Here is a 15,127-nt window from a genome sequence, read left to right as displayed (position 1 = left end):
TGAACTCGTCCTTCAGATCCGCACGCGGTGCGGCGATTTGCTTCAAGACCTCCTCCATCTTGTCTTCGAGCCTGTCGATGCGACCTGATGTCGCCCACCTCGTCTGATGTGGTCGATCTAGGGCTAGACCTACCCCTCCACAACCCAAATCTGGCAACCGATCGGAGGCGTCCTTGCGGAACTTTGTGCCGAATCGCGTGAGCAATCCAGTGCCTGCCAAAACGGATTAACTCTCCAGATCGAGGGATTTTAGGCGGAAACGGTGGATCGGAAGTGCTCTGATACCATATGTTAAGTTCCTACTTCAGTCTCATCTCATTCATACAAGATTTGCAACACAAATTGAGGTCTAAACAGAGAGAGTCTAGAGGGAGGAGCAGTTCTAGAGAGAAAGGGAGAGAGAACACGGGATACAGAAAAGGGTTCAGTCCTTGGTCCAACGACAATCAGGAAAGCAGCCACATGACACCATTTAACACAAGGCTTGCCAGGCACGCTGGCACAGGAACTTGTCATTGCCTCCACGTGTAGTCTTCTCATAGGTCATCAGCTGGTCCACTCTGGTCCGCTGATACGAGCCGGTCTTCTGCCGAACCGTCGAAGACGGCGTCTCTGCTTTCCAGTGGGTGATGCTGGTACATTCAGGTCCCTAACAGTCCTATTGCTCCCATAGATGGAAATGCCAGGAGCATTGTCCGAGCATTGCCTAGAACCTTCAGCACCAACATCATGCATGTGACACCAATTCGTAGATCGAGCACATGAAAGTAGGTTTATTTCCAACCCCTGCAAGACAGAAGGTTGGGGGAGAGAATGGGGCTGCCACAGGTATGTAAGACATTGAGTTCTCATTTTGCAGGCACTCTGTGAAGCTCGGACTTGAAACAGGAGCATGTCACATGTTCTCACCTGCAGGCTTCGACGATTTCAACCTTGCTTGGTGCATCAATTTGTACATGTCTTCCCAATCAGGTCTCTCTCGATGGCATGAACCCAGAACATGTTCAGCGTCTCCTTCTTATCCTTGTAAGAAGTACACATGCAGATGTAAATCTGGGGCGTCGCGGACATGCAGCCAATTTTCCTGCAATCAGTTGTGCGTATGCATGTAGCATGCACGAGAGAGTTGGCTTCTAAATCTTTGCCTAGCATTTGGTGACGTAACTTTTTTACAAGATCAACCTGCATCTTCTTGCAAAACCATCCAGATCAGATATCTATATACTGATTTGTCTGGTGGAAGGCCCTCTTTTAATAAGTTCACCACGGATGAGTAGAAATGCATATGCGTTATTCTTCTTGTGGAAATTGTTAGTGGTGTATAGTCCCCTATACTGTATATTCCCATAGTGTGAGGGGTTTCCTGCATATTGTACCCTTGTACATGTACTGGCCTTTGGCCCACTGTGAATACCAGTTGCTCATTCACAACATGGTATCAGAGCTCTAGGTCTAGCTCTTTGCACGCTGCAACTCCGTGCTCGATCCATGCCGCCGCCGATGATCTTTCCGGCCGCCGCTGCTCCATTTTCCTCTTTCTTCCCCTTTTTCGTCGAATTTTGAGCTCAAAATCGAGCCGATTCCGACCATCTTCGGCGCCGTTCCCTGTCCCCTGCCGGCACTGTCCCTGGCCGACCCTCTCTGCCACCGCCGGCGCCGCCCCGCTGCTGGCCGCGCCGGCCATCTCCGGCGCCGCCCCGCTACTGGCCGCGCCGCCCCTCTCCGGCGATGCATCGCCTTCCTCTGGCTGCCACGGGCGGCCAGCCTGAGATCCCGATCCAGATCGTCATCTGAGAAAAAAAATTGAAGGAAGATGGCGTCGTCTTCGTCTGGATATGTCAGTATTCCCCGGTGCCCTGTGATTTTTTATGGTACCAACTATGGAGAGTTTGCTGCCTTTATGCGCATCCACATGCGCGGCCTTCGGCTGTGGGGTGTTCTTACTGGCGAGGTCTCGTGTCCGCCGCACCCCACTGCTCATGTGCCTCCTACTCCACCGTCTGTGCCACAGGCTCTTGCTGAGGATGCTACGCAGGCTGATCGGGATGCAGCCAAGTCTGCCGAGACTGCTGCTGATGAGGCATATGAAGAGCAGGTACTTGCCTATTCAGAGGCTCTTGGCTCCTACCGTGATAGTTTGGCTACCTTTACTCAGTGGTGTGATGAGGATGCTAGAGCTGCCGAGCTGCCGCTGTTCTTTCGCAGAGTGTTCAGCCACAGTTTGCTTCTGAGTTTATGGGCCTCGCTAATGTTGCTGAGATGTGGTCTCACCTTCGTCAGCGCTATCAGCCTTCTGGGGATTCTCTGTACTTGTCTATGTTGCGTCAGGAGCATGATCTTCAGCAGGGTGACTCTACTGTTGATGAGTTCTACACCCAGAGTGCGGCGATCTGGCGCTAGCTTGACTCCCTTCGCAGTGCTGTCTATGGTACTTGCCAGTGTTGCCGGACAGTACGCTCAGATATGGACTTTTAGAGGATCCATGAGTTCCTGTCTTGACTTCGTCCAGAGTTCGAGCCCCGTCGTGCTCAGTTGTTTGCTCGAGGCCGTGTTCCTATCTCAGAGGTGTTGACTGAGCTTCATGCTGAGGAGACTCGTCTGCGCACTGCTGGACTGCTTGGGACACCCTCTGTTCTTGCTGCTCGAGTTCCCACTGCTCCTGCACCGCCACTTCTTCCTACACCAGTGCATGCTGCTTCTGGAGGAGCCCGCTCTTCTCGTGGTCAGGGTCGCTCTCGCCCTCCTCGGTTCTGCACTCACTGTCGGAGGTCTGGTCACCTTGAGTCTGACTGCTACCAGAAGCAGCGGGGTGTGCCTCCTCGTGCTCCACCTTCAGCGCCTGTCACCACCGGCTTCACTGAGCAGGATATAGTGAGACTTCAGCGTCTCCTTGCCTCCTCCGGCTCTGCTTCGATGGGTACTGCTGCCTCCGCGGCTGTTTCCTCTCCACAGTCAGGTACATCTTCGTGGGTTCTGGATTCTGGAGCTTCTTTTCACATGTCTCCTGATTATTCCTCGCTTTCTTCTCTTCGACCTCTTCCACTTCCTGTTAGTGTTCTTACTGCTGATGGTACTTCCCTCCTTGTTGCTAGTCGTGGCACTCTTTCTACTTCCTCCTTTTCCGTTCCTGATGTTTCTCATGTTCCCCGTCTTACCATGAATTTGTTTTCCGCTGCTCAACTCACTGATTCTGGTTGTCGGGTCATTCTTGATGTTGATTCTTGTTCTGTTCAGGACACTCACACTCGGGCCCTGGTTGGGGATGGCCCTCGGTGTCTGATACGTCTCAAACGTATCTATAATTTCTTATGTTCCATGCTAGTTTTATGACAATATTCAGATGTTTTATATACACTTTATATCATTTTTATGCATTTTCCGGCACTAACCTATTAACAAGATGCCGAAGCGCCAGTTCCTTTTTTCTGCTGTTTTTGGTTTCACAAATCCTACACAGGAAATATTATCGGAATTGGACGAAACAAAAGTCCACGGTCTTATTTTCCACGGAGTCTTCCAGAACACCGAAGAGGAGACGAAGAGGGGCCACGAGGCGGCCAAACCATAGGGGGGCGCAGCCCCACCCCTGCCCACGCCGCCATATGGGGTGGGCCCTCGGGCGTCCCCCGACTCTGCCCATCCGCCTATATATTCTCCCAGATGCGAAAACCCTAAAGATATCAGTCATGTTCCACGAAGGGTTCTGCAGCGCCGCCACCATCGACGATAAGTTTCAGGGGACAGAATCTCTGTTCCGGCACGCTGCCGGGACGGGGAATTTCCCCCGGAGCCATCTCCATCGACTACATCGCCATCTTCATCGCCGTTGCTGTCTCCCATGATGAGGAGGGAGTAGTTCTCCCCCGAGGCTGAGGGCTCTACCGGTAGCTATGTGGTTCATCTCTCTCTCCCATGGTGTGATCTTTATGTGATCATGAGTTTTGTAATCTAGTTGAATATGTAGATGTTACTCTTGTCTATTATGCACTCTAGAGGTTACTTTAATATGAACTCCGGAGTCACTCTCCATGGTGTGATGGTGGCAGTGTGCGCATCGTGTGTCATTCCTTTATGACGTTCTGGAGCTTGTTTACTCCGGCTTGAGGTGTGCTTTTGCAGCCCTACACAATGAATGGTGTTTGTTATCCAACAAGAGAGTGTTTGAGAGTAGCATTTATTTATTCATTTATGTGATCATTGTTGAGAGTGTCCACTAGTGAAAGTATGATCCCTAGGCCTTGTTTCTAAGCATTGAAACACCGTTTCCAACAAGTTCTGCTACATGTTCGCTTGCTGCCATTTTTATTTCAGATTGCAATTACTACTTATAATCATCCATATTACTTGTATTTCACTATCTCTTCGCCGAACTAGTGCACCTATACATCTGACATGTGTATTAGGTGTGTTGGGGACACAAGAGACATCTTGTATCTTAATTGCAGGGTTGCTTGAGAGGGATATCTTTGATCTCTACCTCCCTGAGTTCGATAAACCTTGGGTGATTCACTTAAAGGAAACTTGCTGCTGTTCTACAAACCTCTGCTCTTGGAGGCCCAACACTGTCTGCAGGAATAGAAGCGTGCGTAGACATCAAGCTATTTTCTGGCGCCGCTGCCGGGGAGGTAAGGTAAAAGGTATTCACATCCTCCGACTACTAAGCTATTTGCTAGCACTGTTGCCGGTATGTGAGTGCTCGAAGCTATTTCCTTTAGATTCTGCAATTATATCTTTTTGTTTCTTGTTTTTATTTCACTAGTTAGGCTTAATGGAAAACAACAAAAATATTAGAGATCTTTATAGTATTTATCTTGAGTTAGGACATGAGGTGTTTGAAGAGAAAATTAAAAAACCTATGGAACTTTATATGCATGCTAATGGCAATGTTATTAGTATGAATGCTTTGAACACCATTGTTACTAATGATATGGAAAATTCTAAGCTTGGGGAAGCTGGTTTTGATGAGCATGGAATTTTTAGTCCCCCAAGCATGGAGGAGAAAATTTACTTTGATGATACTTTACCTCCTATATATGATGATTACAATGATGACTATCATATTTTCAGTCCACCTACTATTGAGGAGAAAATTAATTATGATTACAATATGCCTGCTATATATGATGATTATGGTGATGAGAATAATAATGATAGCTATTTTATTGAATTTGCTCCCACTACAATTAATAGTAATGAATATGCTTATGTGGAGAGTAATAATTTTATGCATGTAGCTCATGATAAGAATGTTTCATGTGATAGTTATATTGTTGAGTTTGTTCATGATGCTACTGAAATCTTTATGAGAGAGGACAATATGGTTGTAGGGATTTTCATGTTACTAAAACACCTCTCTTTTTGCTGAAAATCTTGAATTTGCGCTTGTCTTATCTTCCTATGACTATTGCATTATGCTTACATGACTTGTTTATTTACAAGATTCCTTTTCATAGGAAGTGGGTTAGACTTAAAAGTGTTTCTTATTTTCTTTTGATGCTCTCTTTTGCTTCAACTCTTATTTCTTGCGAGAGCATCATTAAAATTACTGAGCCCATCTTAATGGCTATAAAGAAAGCATTTCTTGGGAGATAACCCATGTTTTTATTTTGCTACTGTTTTGTTGTGTCTTGGAAGTTGTTACTACTGTAGCAACCTCTCCTTATCATGTTTATTTCGTTTTTCTGCCAAGTAAATTCTTTGATGGAAAGTTGATACTAGATTTGGATTTCTGCGCAGAAACAGATTTTTGGCTGTCACGAATTTGAGTTGTTCTCTCTGTAGAAAAATCTAAAAATCTTGAAAAAATTCATGAGTAATCCTCAGATATGTACGCAGCTTTCATTCAAGTGGAGCTTTCCATCTGAGCATGTTAAGTGCCTCGAAAAAATTCGTCTTTACGGACTGTTCTATTTTTGACAGATTCTGCATTTTATTTCGCATTGCCTCTTTTACTGTGTTTGAGTGGATTTCTTTGCTCCATTAAATTTCAGTAGCCTTGGGTAATGTCCAGAAGTGTTGGGAATGATTGTGTCCTTGCTGAACATGTGAATTTTTGATTATGCACTAACCCTCTAATGAGATTGCTTTGAGTTTGGTGTGAAGGAAGTTTTCAAGGATCAAGAGAGGAGGATGATATAATATGATCAAGAAGAGTGAAAAGTCTAAGCTTGGGGATGCCCCCGTGGTTCATCCCTGCATATTTCAAGAAGACTCAAGCATCTAAGCTTGGGGATGCCCAAGTCATCCCCTTCTTCATCAACAACTTATCAGGTCACCTCTAGTGAAGCTATATTTTAATTCTGTCACATCTTATGTGCTTTACTTGGAGCATCCGTGTCCTTTTATTTTCGTTTTGTTATTTTAGTTTTCTGAATAAATTCGGATCCTAGCAATCCTTGTGTGGGAGAGAGACACGCTCCGCTTTGTCATATGAACACTTGTGTTCTTCGTTTTATTTTTCATGTTCATGGCAAAAGCTGAAAGCCGCTGTACTTATTGCTATTTGGTTGGAAACATAAAATGTTGCATGTGGTAGTTGGTATATTGTCTTGAATGATTTGATACTTGGCAATTGTTTTGACCTCTCAAGTAGATCATGTTTAAGCTCTTGCATCATGTAGTTTAAACCTATTAGTGGAGAACTACAGTAGAGCTTGTTGAAATTTGGTTTGCATGATTGGTCTCTCTAAGGTCTAGATATTTTCTGGTAAAAGTGTTTGAGCAACAAGGAAGATAGTGTAGAGTCTTATAATGCTTGCAATATGTTCTTATGTAAGTTTTGTTGTACTGGTTTATATTTGTGTTGCTTCAAACAACCTTGCTAGCCAAAGCCTTGTACTGAGAGGGAATGCTTCTCGTGCATCCAAAACCTTGAGCCAAAACTTATGCCATTTGTGTCCACCATAACTACCTACTATGTGGTATTTTTCTGCCATTCCAAGTAAATACTTCATGTGCTACCTTTAAACAATTCAAAAGTTATTATCTCTTATTTGTGTCGATGTTTTATAGCTCATGAGGAAGTATGTAGTGTTTTATCTTTCAATCTTGTTGGGCGGACTTTCACCAATGGACTAGTGGCACATCCGCTTATCCAATAATTTTGCAAAAAGAGCTAGCAACGGGGTTCCCAACCCCAATTAATTAACTTTCATTAATAATTCTCTTCACATGTTTTGCCCTGATTTATCAGTAAGCAACTTAATTTTGCAATAGACACTCCTCCATGGTATGTGAAATGTTGGAAGGCACCCGAGGATTCGGTTAGCCATGACTTGTGAAAGCAAAAGGTTGGGAGGAGTGTCATCTATAAATAAAACTAAAATACATGTGTAAACAAAAGAGAAGAGGGATGATCTACCTTGCTGGTAGAGATAACGTCCCTCATGGGAGCCGCTCTTTGGAAGTCTGTTTGACAAGGGGGTTAGAGTGCCCACTACCATTCGTTGACAACAACAAACACCTCTCAAAACTTTAATTTTATGCTCTCTTTATGATTTCAAAACTTGAAAAGCTCTAGCACATGATTTAATCCCTGCTTCCCTCTGCGAAGGGCCTTTCTTTTACTTTATGTTGAGTCAGTTTACCTACTTCTTTCTATCTTAGAAGCAAACACTTGTGGCAACTGTGTGCATTGATTCTTACATGCTTGCTTATTGCACTCATCATATTACTTTGTGTTGACAATTATCCATGAGATATACATGTTGAAAGTTGAAAGCAATTGCTAAAACTCAAATCTTCCTTTGTGTTGCTTCAAAACCTTCTATTAAGAATCTATTGCTTTATGAGTTAACTCTTATGCAAGACTTTTTGATGCTCGTCTTGAAAGTACTATTCATGAAAAGTCTTTTCTATATGATTCAGTTGTTTAGTCATTATCTATTTGTTAACAAACTATAGACCATTGCTTTGAATCACTTCATTAATCTCATATGCTTTACAATAGTATTGATCAAGATTATGATGGTAGCATGTCACTTCAGAAATTATCCTTTTTATCATTTACCTACTCGAGGGCGAGTAGGAACTAAGCTTGGGGATGCTTGATACGTCTCAAACGTATCTATAATTTCTTATGTTCCATGCTAGTTTTATGCCAATACTCACATGTTTTATATACACTTTATATCATTTTTATGCAATTTCCGGCACTAACCTATTAACAAGATGTCGAAGCGCCAGTTCCTGTTTTCTGCTGTTTTTGGTTTCAGAAATCCTACACAGGAAATATTCTCGGAATTGGGCGAAACAAAAGCACACGGTCTTATTTTCCACGGAGTCTTCCAGAACACCGAAGAGGAACGAAGAGGGGCCACGAGGCGGCCACACCATAGGGGGGCGCGGCCCCACCCCTGGTCGCGCCGCCATATGGGGTGGGCCCCTTGGGCATACCCCCGACTCTGCCCCTCCATCTATATATTCTCCCAGATGCGAAAACCCTAAAGATATCAGTCATATTCCACGAAGGGTTCCGCAGCGCCGCCGCCATCAACGAAAAGTTTTGGGGGACAGAATCTCTGTTCCGGCACGCTGCCGGGACAGGGAATTGCCCCCGGAGCCATCTCCATCGACTCCATCGCCATCTTCATCGCCGTTGCTATCTCCCATGATAAGGAGGGAGTAGTTCTCCCCCCCCCCCGGCCGAGGGCTCTACCGGTAGCTATGTGGTTCATCTCTCTCTCCCATGGTGTGATCTTTATGTGATCATGAGTTTTGTAATCTAGTTGAATATGTAGATGTTACTCTTGTCTATTATGCACTCTAGAGGTTACTTTAATATGAACTCCAGAGTCACTCTCCACTGTGTGATGGTGACAGTGTGCGCATCGTGTGTGATTCCTTTATGACGTTGTGGAGCTTGTTTACTCCGGCTTGAGGTGTGCTTTTGCAGCCCTACACAATGAATGGTGTTTGTTATCCAACAAGAGAGTGTTTGAGAGTAGCATTTATTTATTCATTTATGTGATCATTGTTGAGAGTGTCCACTAGTGAAAGTATGATCCCTAGGCCTTGTTTCTAAGCATTGAAACACCGTTTCCAACAAGTTCTGCTACATGTTCGCTTGCTGCCATTCTTATTTCAGATTGCAATTACTACTTATAATCATCCATATTACTTGTATTTCACTATCTCTTCGCCGAACTAGTGCACCTATACATCTGACAAGTGTATTAGGTGTGTTGGGGACACAAGAGACTTCTTGTATCTTAATTGCAGGGTTGCTTGAGAGGGATATCTTTGACCTCTACCTCCCTGAGTTCGATAAACCTTGGGTGGTTCACTTAAGGGAAACTTGCTGCTGTTCTACAAACCTCTGCTCTTGGAGGCCCAACACTGTCTACAGGAATAGAAGTGTGCGTAGAAATCAGTGTCGTGACTCCCAGGGACTTTGGGAGCTTGACTGGCTTCATGTTACTTCTTCAACCACTTCATCGACCGCTCCACGTGTGCTTGTTGCTTCCACCACCTCCTCTTTTCAGCAGTGGCACCATCGTCTTGGTCATCTTTGTGGTTCTCGCTTGTCATCTTTACTTCATCGAGGTCTTCTGGGGCCTGTCTCAGGAGATGTCTTGCTTCAGGGTTGTCAGGGTTGTAGGCTTGGTAAACAGAATCAGTTACCTTATCCTACTACTGCATCTGTATCTCAGCATCCGTTTGATTTGGTCCATTCTGATGTATGGGGTCCAGCTCCTTTTGCTTCCAAGGGAGGCCACCGCTACTATGTTCTTTTTATTGATGACTTCTCTCGCCACACTTGGATTTATTTCATGACTTCTCGCAGCGAGGTTCTCTCGTTATACAAGAGTTTTGCTGCCATGATCCACACTCAGTTTTCCACGCCTATACGTGTCTTTCGGGCTGATTCTGCTGGTGAGTATATCTCCCAGCTGTTGCGTGGTTTTGTTGCCGAGCAGGGCACTCTTGCCCAGTGCTCCTGCCCTGGCGCCCATGCCCAAAATGGCGTGGCTGAGCGCAAACATCGCCACCTGCTTGAGACGGCTCGTGCGATGATGATCGCTGCCTCTCTTCCTCCTCACTTTTGGGCTGAGGCTGTGTTTATTTCCACTTATCTCATCAACCTTCAGCCCTCCACAGCCTTGCAGGGTGGTATTCCTCTTGAGCGTCTCACTGGTCACACTCCTGATTACTCGACCCTTCGTCTTTTTGGTTGCGTGTGCTATGTTCTTCTTGCTCCACGTGAACGCACCAAGCTGAGTGCTCAATCTGTTGAGTGTGTCTTCCTTGGCTACATCCCTGAGCACAAAGGATATAAGTGTTGGGATCCTATTGGTTGTCGGATGCGCATATCTCGGGATGTCACTTTTGATGAGTCCCGTCCTTTCTACCCGCGTCCCTCCTCCTCTTCCTTCTCGGTGGATGATATCTCTTTTCTCATGTTCCCTGACTCACCTCCTCCTGTGCCTCCGGTCCCTGCTCTGCCGAGTATCTCACCACCTGCTCCTCCTCCACCCGCCAGATCTCCCTCTCCTCCCTCACCATCGTCCCCACCCTCCACACCTTCCTCTCCCATGTCACCTTCCTCGACTACGGTCGTCCCTCCCTATCCTTTTCACTACTCACGTCGTCCCCGCGACGATGATGCTGCTTCCCCTGACATGCCCTCTACCTCTGATGCGATGCCCTCTCCGTCCGAGCCGACTCATCATCCTCGTGCTCGTACTTGTCCTCCTCCTGATCGCTATTTTCCCACTCACTACGGTCTTTGTGCTGCCCTTGAGCCGACCTCTTATCAGGATGCCCTTGCTCATCCCGAATGACAGCTAGCGATGGCTCAGGAGGTTGTTGCTCTTGAGCGTACTAGCACTTGTGATGTTGTCACTCCTCCTTCCTCTGTTCGTCCCATCACCTGCAAGTGGGTCTACAAAATCAAGACTCGCTCCGATGGTTCTCTTGAGCGCTACAAGGCTCGACTTGTCGCTCGCGGCTTTCAGCAGGAGCATGGCCGTGACTATGACGATACCTTTGCTCCAGTGGCTCACATGAGCACTGTTCGTACTCTTATTGCCGTTGCTTATGTGCTTCACTGGTCTGTCAGTCAGCTTGATGTGCAGAATGCTTTTCTTAATGGTGAGTTGACTGAGGAGGTATACATGCAGCCACCTCCTGGCTACTCTGTTCCCGATGGCATGGTCTGTTGTCTCCGGCGCTCTCTCTATGGCCTTAAGCAAGCCCCTCGCGCCTGGTTTCACCGTTTTGCCTCTGTGGTCACCGCTGCTGGTTTCGTCCCTAGCGCACATGACCCTGCGCTCTTTGTCCACACATCCTCTCGTGGTCGGACTCTGCTTCTTCTTTATGTTGATGACATGATCATCACAGGCGACGACCCTTAGTACATTGCCTTTGTCAAGGCCCGTCTTCGCGATCAGTTTCTCATGACTGATCTTGGTCCTCTCCGCTACTTTCTTGGGCTTGAGGTTTCCTCTACCTCCGATGGCTTCTATATCTCCCAGGAGAAATATATTCAGGACCTTCTCACTCGTGCCGCTCTTGGTGATGAGCGCATTGTCGAGACTCCTATGGAGCTCAATGTCCGCCTCCGTTCCACTGATGGTGATCCTCTTCCAGACCCGACTCGCTATCGTCACTTGGTTGGGAGTCTTGTCTACCTTGCTGTCACACGTCCTGACATCTCCTACCCAATCCACATTCTGAGTCAGTTCATGGCTGCTCCCACTAGTGTCCGCTATAGTCATCTTCTTCGTGTCCTTCGCTATCTTCGTGGCACTATCTCCCGTCGGCTTTCGCTCCAGCTCCTTACAGCTACAGACCTACTTAGATGCTACCTGGGCTAGTGATCCAGAGGATCGCAAGTCTCTTTCTGCCTACTGTGTCTTTCTTGGTGGCTTTCTCCTTGCTTGGAAGACCAAGAAGCAGGTTGCAGTCTCTCGTTCGAATGTTGAGGCTGAGTTGTGAGCGATGGCTCTCTTGACGGCTGAGGTGACTTGGTTACGCTGGTTACTTGCAGACTTTGGTGTCTCTACTGATGCCCCGACTCCTCTCTTATCGGACAGTACTGGTGCCATCAGCATTGCGCGTGACCCAGTGAAGCACGAGCTCACCAAACACATCGGTGTTGATGCCTTCTATGTGCGTCATGTTGTGCAGGAACAGGTTGTGGCCCCTCATTATGTGCCTTCTGAGCTACAGCTTGCTGATTTCTTCACGAAGGCCCAGACCAGAGCACAGCATGGTTTCTTTCTCTCCAAACTCAGTGTTGTTGATCCATGATGACCCACAAGTATAGGGGATCGCAACAGTCTTCGAGGGAAGTAAAACCCAATTTATTGATTCGACACAAGGGGAGACAAAGAACACTTGGAAGCCTTAACAGCGGAGTTGTCAATTCAGCTGCACCTGGAAATAGACTTGCTCGCAAGGGTTTATCAGTAGTAACAGTTTTATAGCGATGGCGATGAGAGAAATAACAGCAGAGAGTAACGAGAGACAAAGTAGTGATTTTAGTAAACAGCAGGATTAAAATACTGTAGGCACGGGGACGGATGACGGGCGTTGCATGGATGAGAGAAACTCATGTAACAATCATAGCAGGGCATTTGCAGATAATAATAAAACGGTGTCCAAGTACAAAGCAATCAATAGGCATGTGTTCCATATATAGTCGTGCGTGCTCGCAATGAGAAACTTGCACAACATCTTTTGTCCTACCAGCCGGTGGCAGCCGGGCCTCAAGGGAAACTACTGGATATTAAGGTACTCCTTTTAATAGAGTACCGGAGCAAAGCATTAACACTCCGTGAACATATGTGATCCTCACATCGCTACCATTCCCTCCGGTTGTCCCGATTTCTGTCACTTCGGGGCCATCGGTTCCGGACAGCGACATGTGTATACAACTTATAGGTAAGACCATAAACAATGAATATCATGATGAAACAATAACATGTTCAGATCTGAGATCATGGCACTCGGGCCCTAGTGACAAGCATTAAGCATAACAAGTTGCAACAATATCATCAAAGTACCAATTACGGACACTAGGCACTATGCCCTAACAATCTTATGCTATTACATGACCAATCTCATCCAATCCCTACCATCCCCTTCGGCCTACAGCGGGGGAATTACTCACACATGGATGGGGGAAACATTGCTGGTTGATGTAGAGGCGTTGGCGGTGATGGCGGCGATGATCTCCTCCAATTCCCCGTCCCGGCGGAGTGCCAGAACGGAGACTTCTGGCTCCCGCGACGGAGTTTCGCGATGTGGCGGCGTTCTGGAGGGTTTCTGGCGACTTCGACTTCTCCCTTGGCGTTTTTAGGTCGAGGCCGATAAATAGTCCGAAGGAGGGCGTCGGAGGCCGGCCGAGGGGGCCACACCACAGGGCCGCGCGGCCCCCCCTGGGCCGCGCCGCCCTATGGTGTGGGGCCCTCGGGCCTCCACTTCAATTGTCCTTCTGGCTCCGTTAGTTTCCTGGAAAAATAGGGCCTTCTGCATAAATTCCGAGGATTTTCCCGAAAGTTGGATTTACGCACAAAAACGAGACACCAGAGCGATTCTGAAAACAGCGTTAGTCCGTGTTAGTTGCATCCAAAATACACAAATTAGAGGCAAAACAATAGCAAAAGTGTTCGGGAAAGTAGATACGTTTTGGACGTATCAACTCCCCCCAAGCTTAGCTTATTGCTTGTCCTCAAGCAATTCAGTTAACAACTGAGCGATAAAAGAACTTTCACGAACACATTTGCTCATATGATGTATATATTCTCATGCTATGGATAATACTTAAGCAGTTCATAATGAGATATATGCAAATAAGATCATCTAACAGCTATGTCAATCATGGAGAGGTACCAACAATTAATAAGAAGCATCATGAATCATGTATATAAGCAAGATTGCAATGTTCATAAGAGAGTATGATAAAGTGGTATCTCGCTTGCCTGTATTTGATTGGCAAAACATAAATGCCCGGGCACCTCTGGAGTTCATAGAAAGACTAGAAGTAGTGATTGTCAAAAGATAAATGCATCAAAGTTATACCACAATCAATCATATTTTGAGACAAGCATATTATACTAAGAATGACAGTTGTGCTCTCAAGATAGTGCTCAAAGAAGTAATGGAGACACAACATAAAAGTAAACGATTGACCCTTCGCAGAGGGAAGCAGGGATTAACATGCGCTAGAGCTTTTTATTTTTATAAAGACAGGAGTAAAAGTATTTTGAGAGGTGTTTGTTGTTGTCAACGAATGGTAATGGGTACACTAACTACCTCGCCAACCGGACTTCCAAGAGCGGCTCCCATGAATTATTGCATATTTATTTGGCACTCCTTCCAACCTTTCTTTCACAAACCATGGCTAACCGAATCCTCGGGTGCCTGCCAACAATCTCATACCATGAAGGAGTGCCTTTTTATTTTAGTTTTATTATGATGATGACACTCCCCCCAACCTTTGCTTACACAAGCCATGGCTAACCGAATCCTTCGGGTGCCGACCAACAATCACAAACCATGGAGGAGTGTCTATTTAAGTTAATTAATTTGGGACTGGGAATCCCATTGCCAGCTCTTTTTGCAAAATTATTGGATAAGCGGATGTGCCACTAGTCCATATGAGAGTCCGTCAAAAGTAAATGACAAGGTTGAAAGCTAAACACCACATACTTCCTCATGAGCTATGAAACATAAACACAAATTGAGAAGCATTTTGAAGGTTTTAAAGGTAGCGCATGAGAATTTACTTGGAATGGTTTGAAATGCCATTCATAGGTATTTATGGTGGACACTATGGAATAACTTGGTTTTCATGTGTTTGGAAGCACGAGCAGCGTTCCCGCTCAGTACAAGTGAAGGTTAGCAATAGACTAGGGAGCGACAAATCAAGAGAGCAGTAACTGTCATAATCATGCTTGCGGCAAAATAAATTAATGGAGGCATAAAAGTGATACAAGAACTCTGAAGCAATATAGATCATCGAGGCTTAATTGACTTTTTGTTTAGTCATATGCATGCGTGAGTGATGCGTGTGGTTGGCACGTCCGTTGGGAACCCCAAGAGGAAGGTGTGATGCGCACAGCGGCAAGTTTCCCTCAGTAAGAAACCAAGGTTTAATCGGACCAGTAGGAGTCAAGAAGCA

Source organism: Lolium perenne, chromosome 4 (assembly GCF_019359855.2).
Source record: "Lolium perenne isolate Kyuss_39 chromosome 4, Kyuss_2.0, whole genome shotgun sequence".
Classification (NCBI taxonomy): domain Eukaryota; kingdom Viridiplantae; phylum Streptophyta; class Magnoliopsida; order Poales; family Poaceae; genus Lolium; species Lolium perenne.
This window is presented reverse-complemented; position numbering follows the sequence as displayed.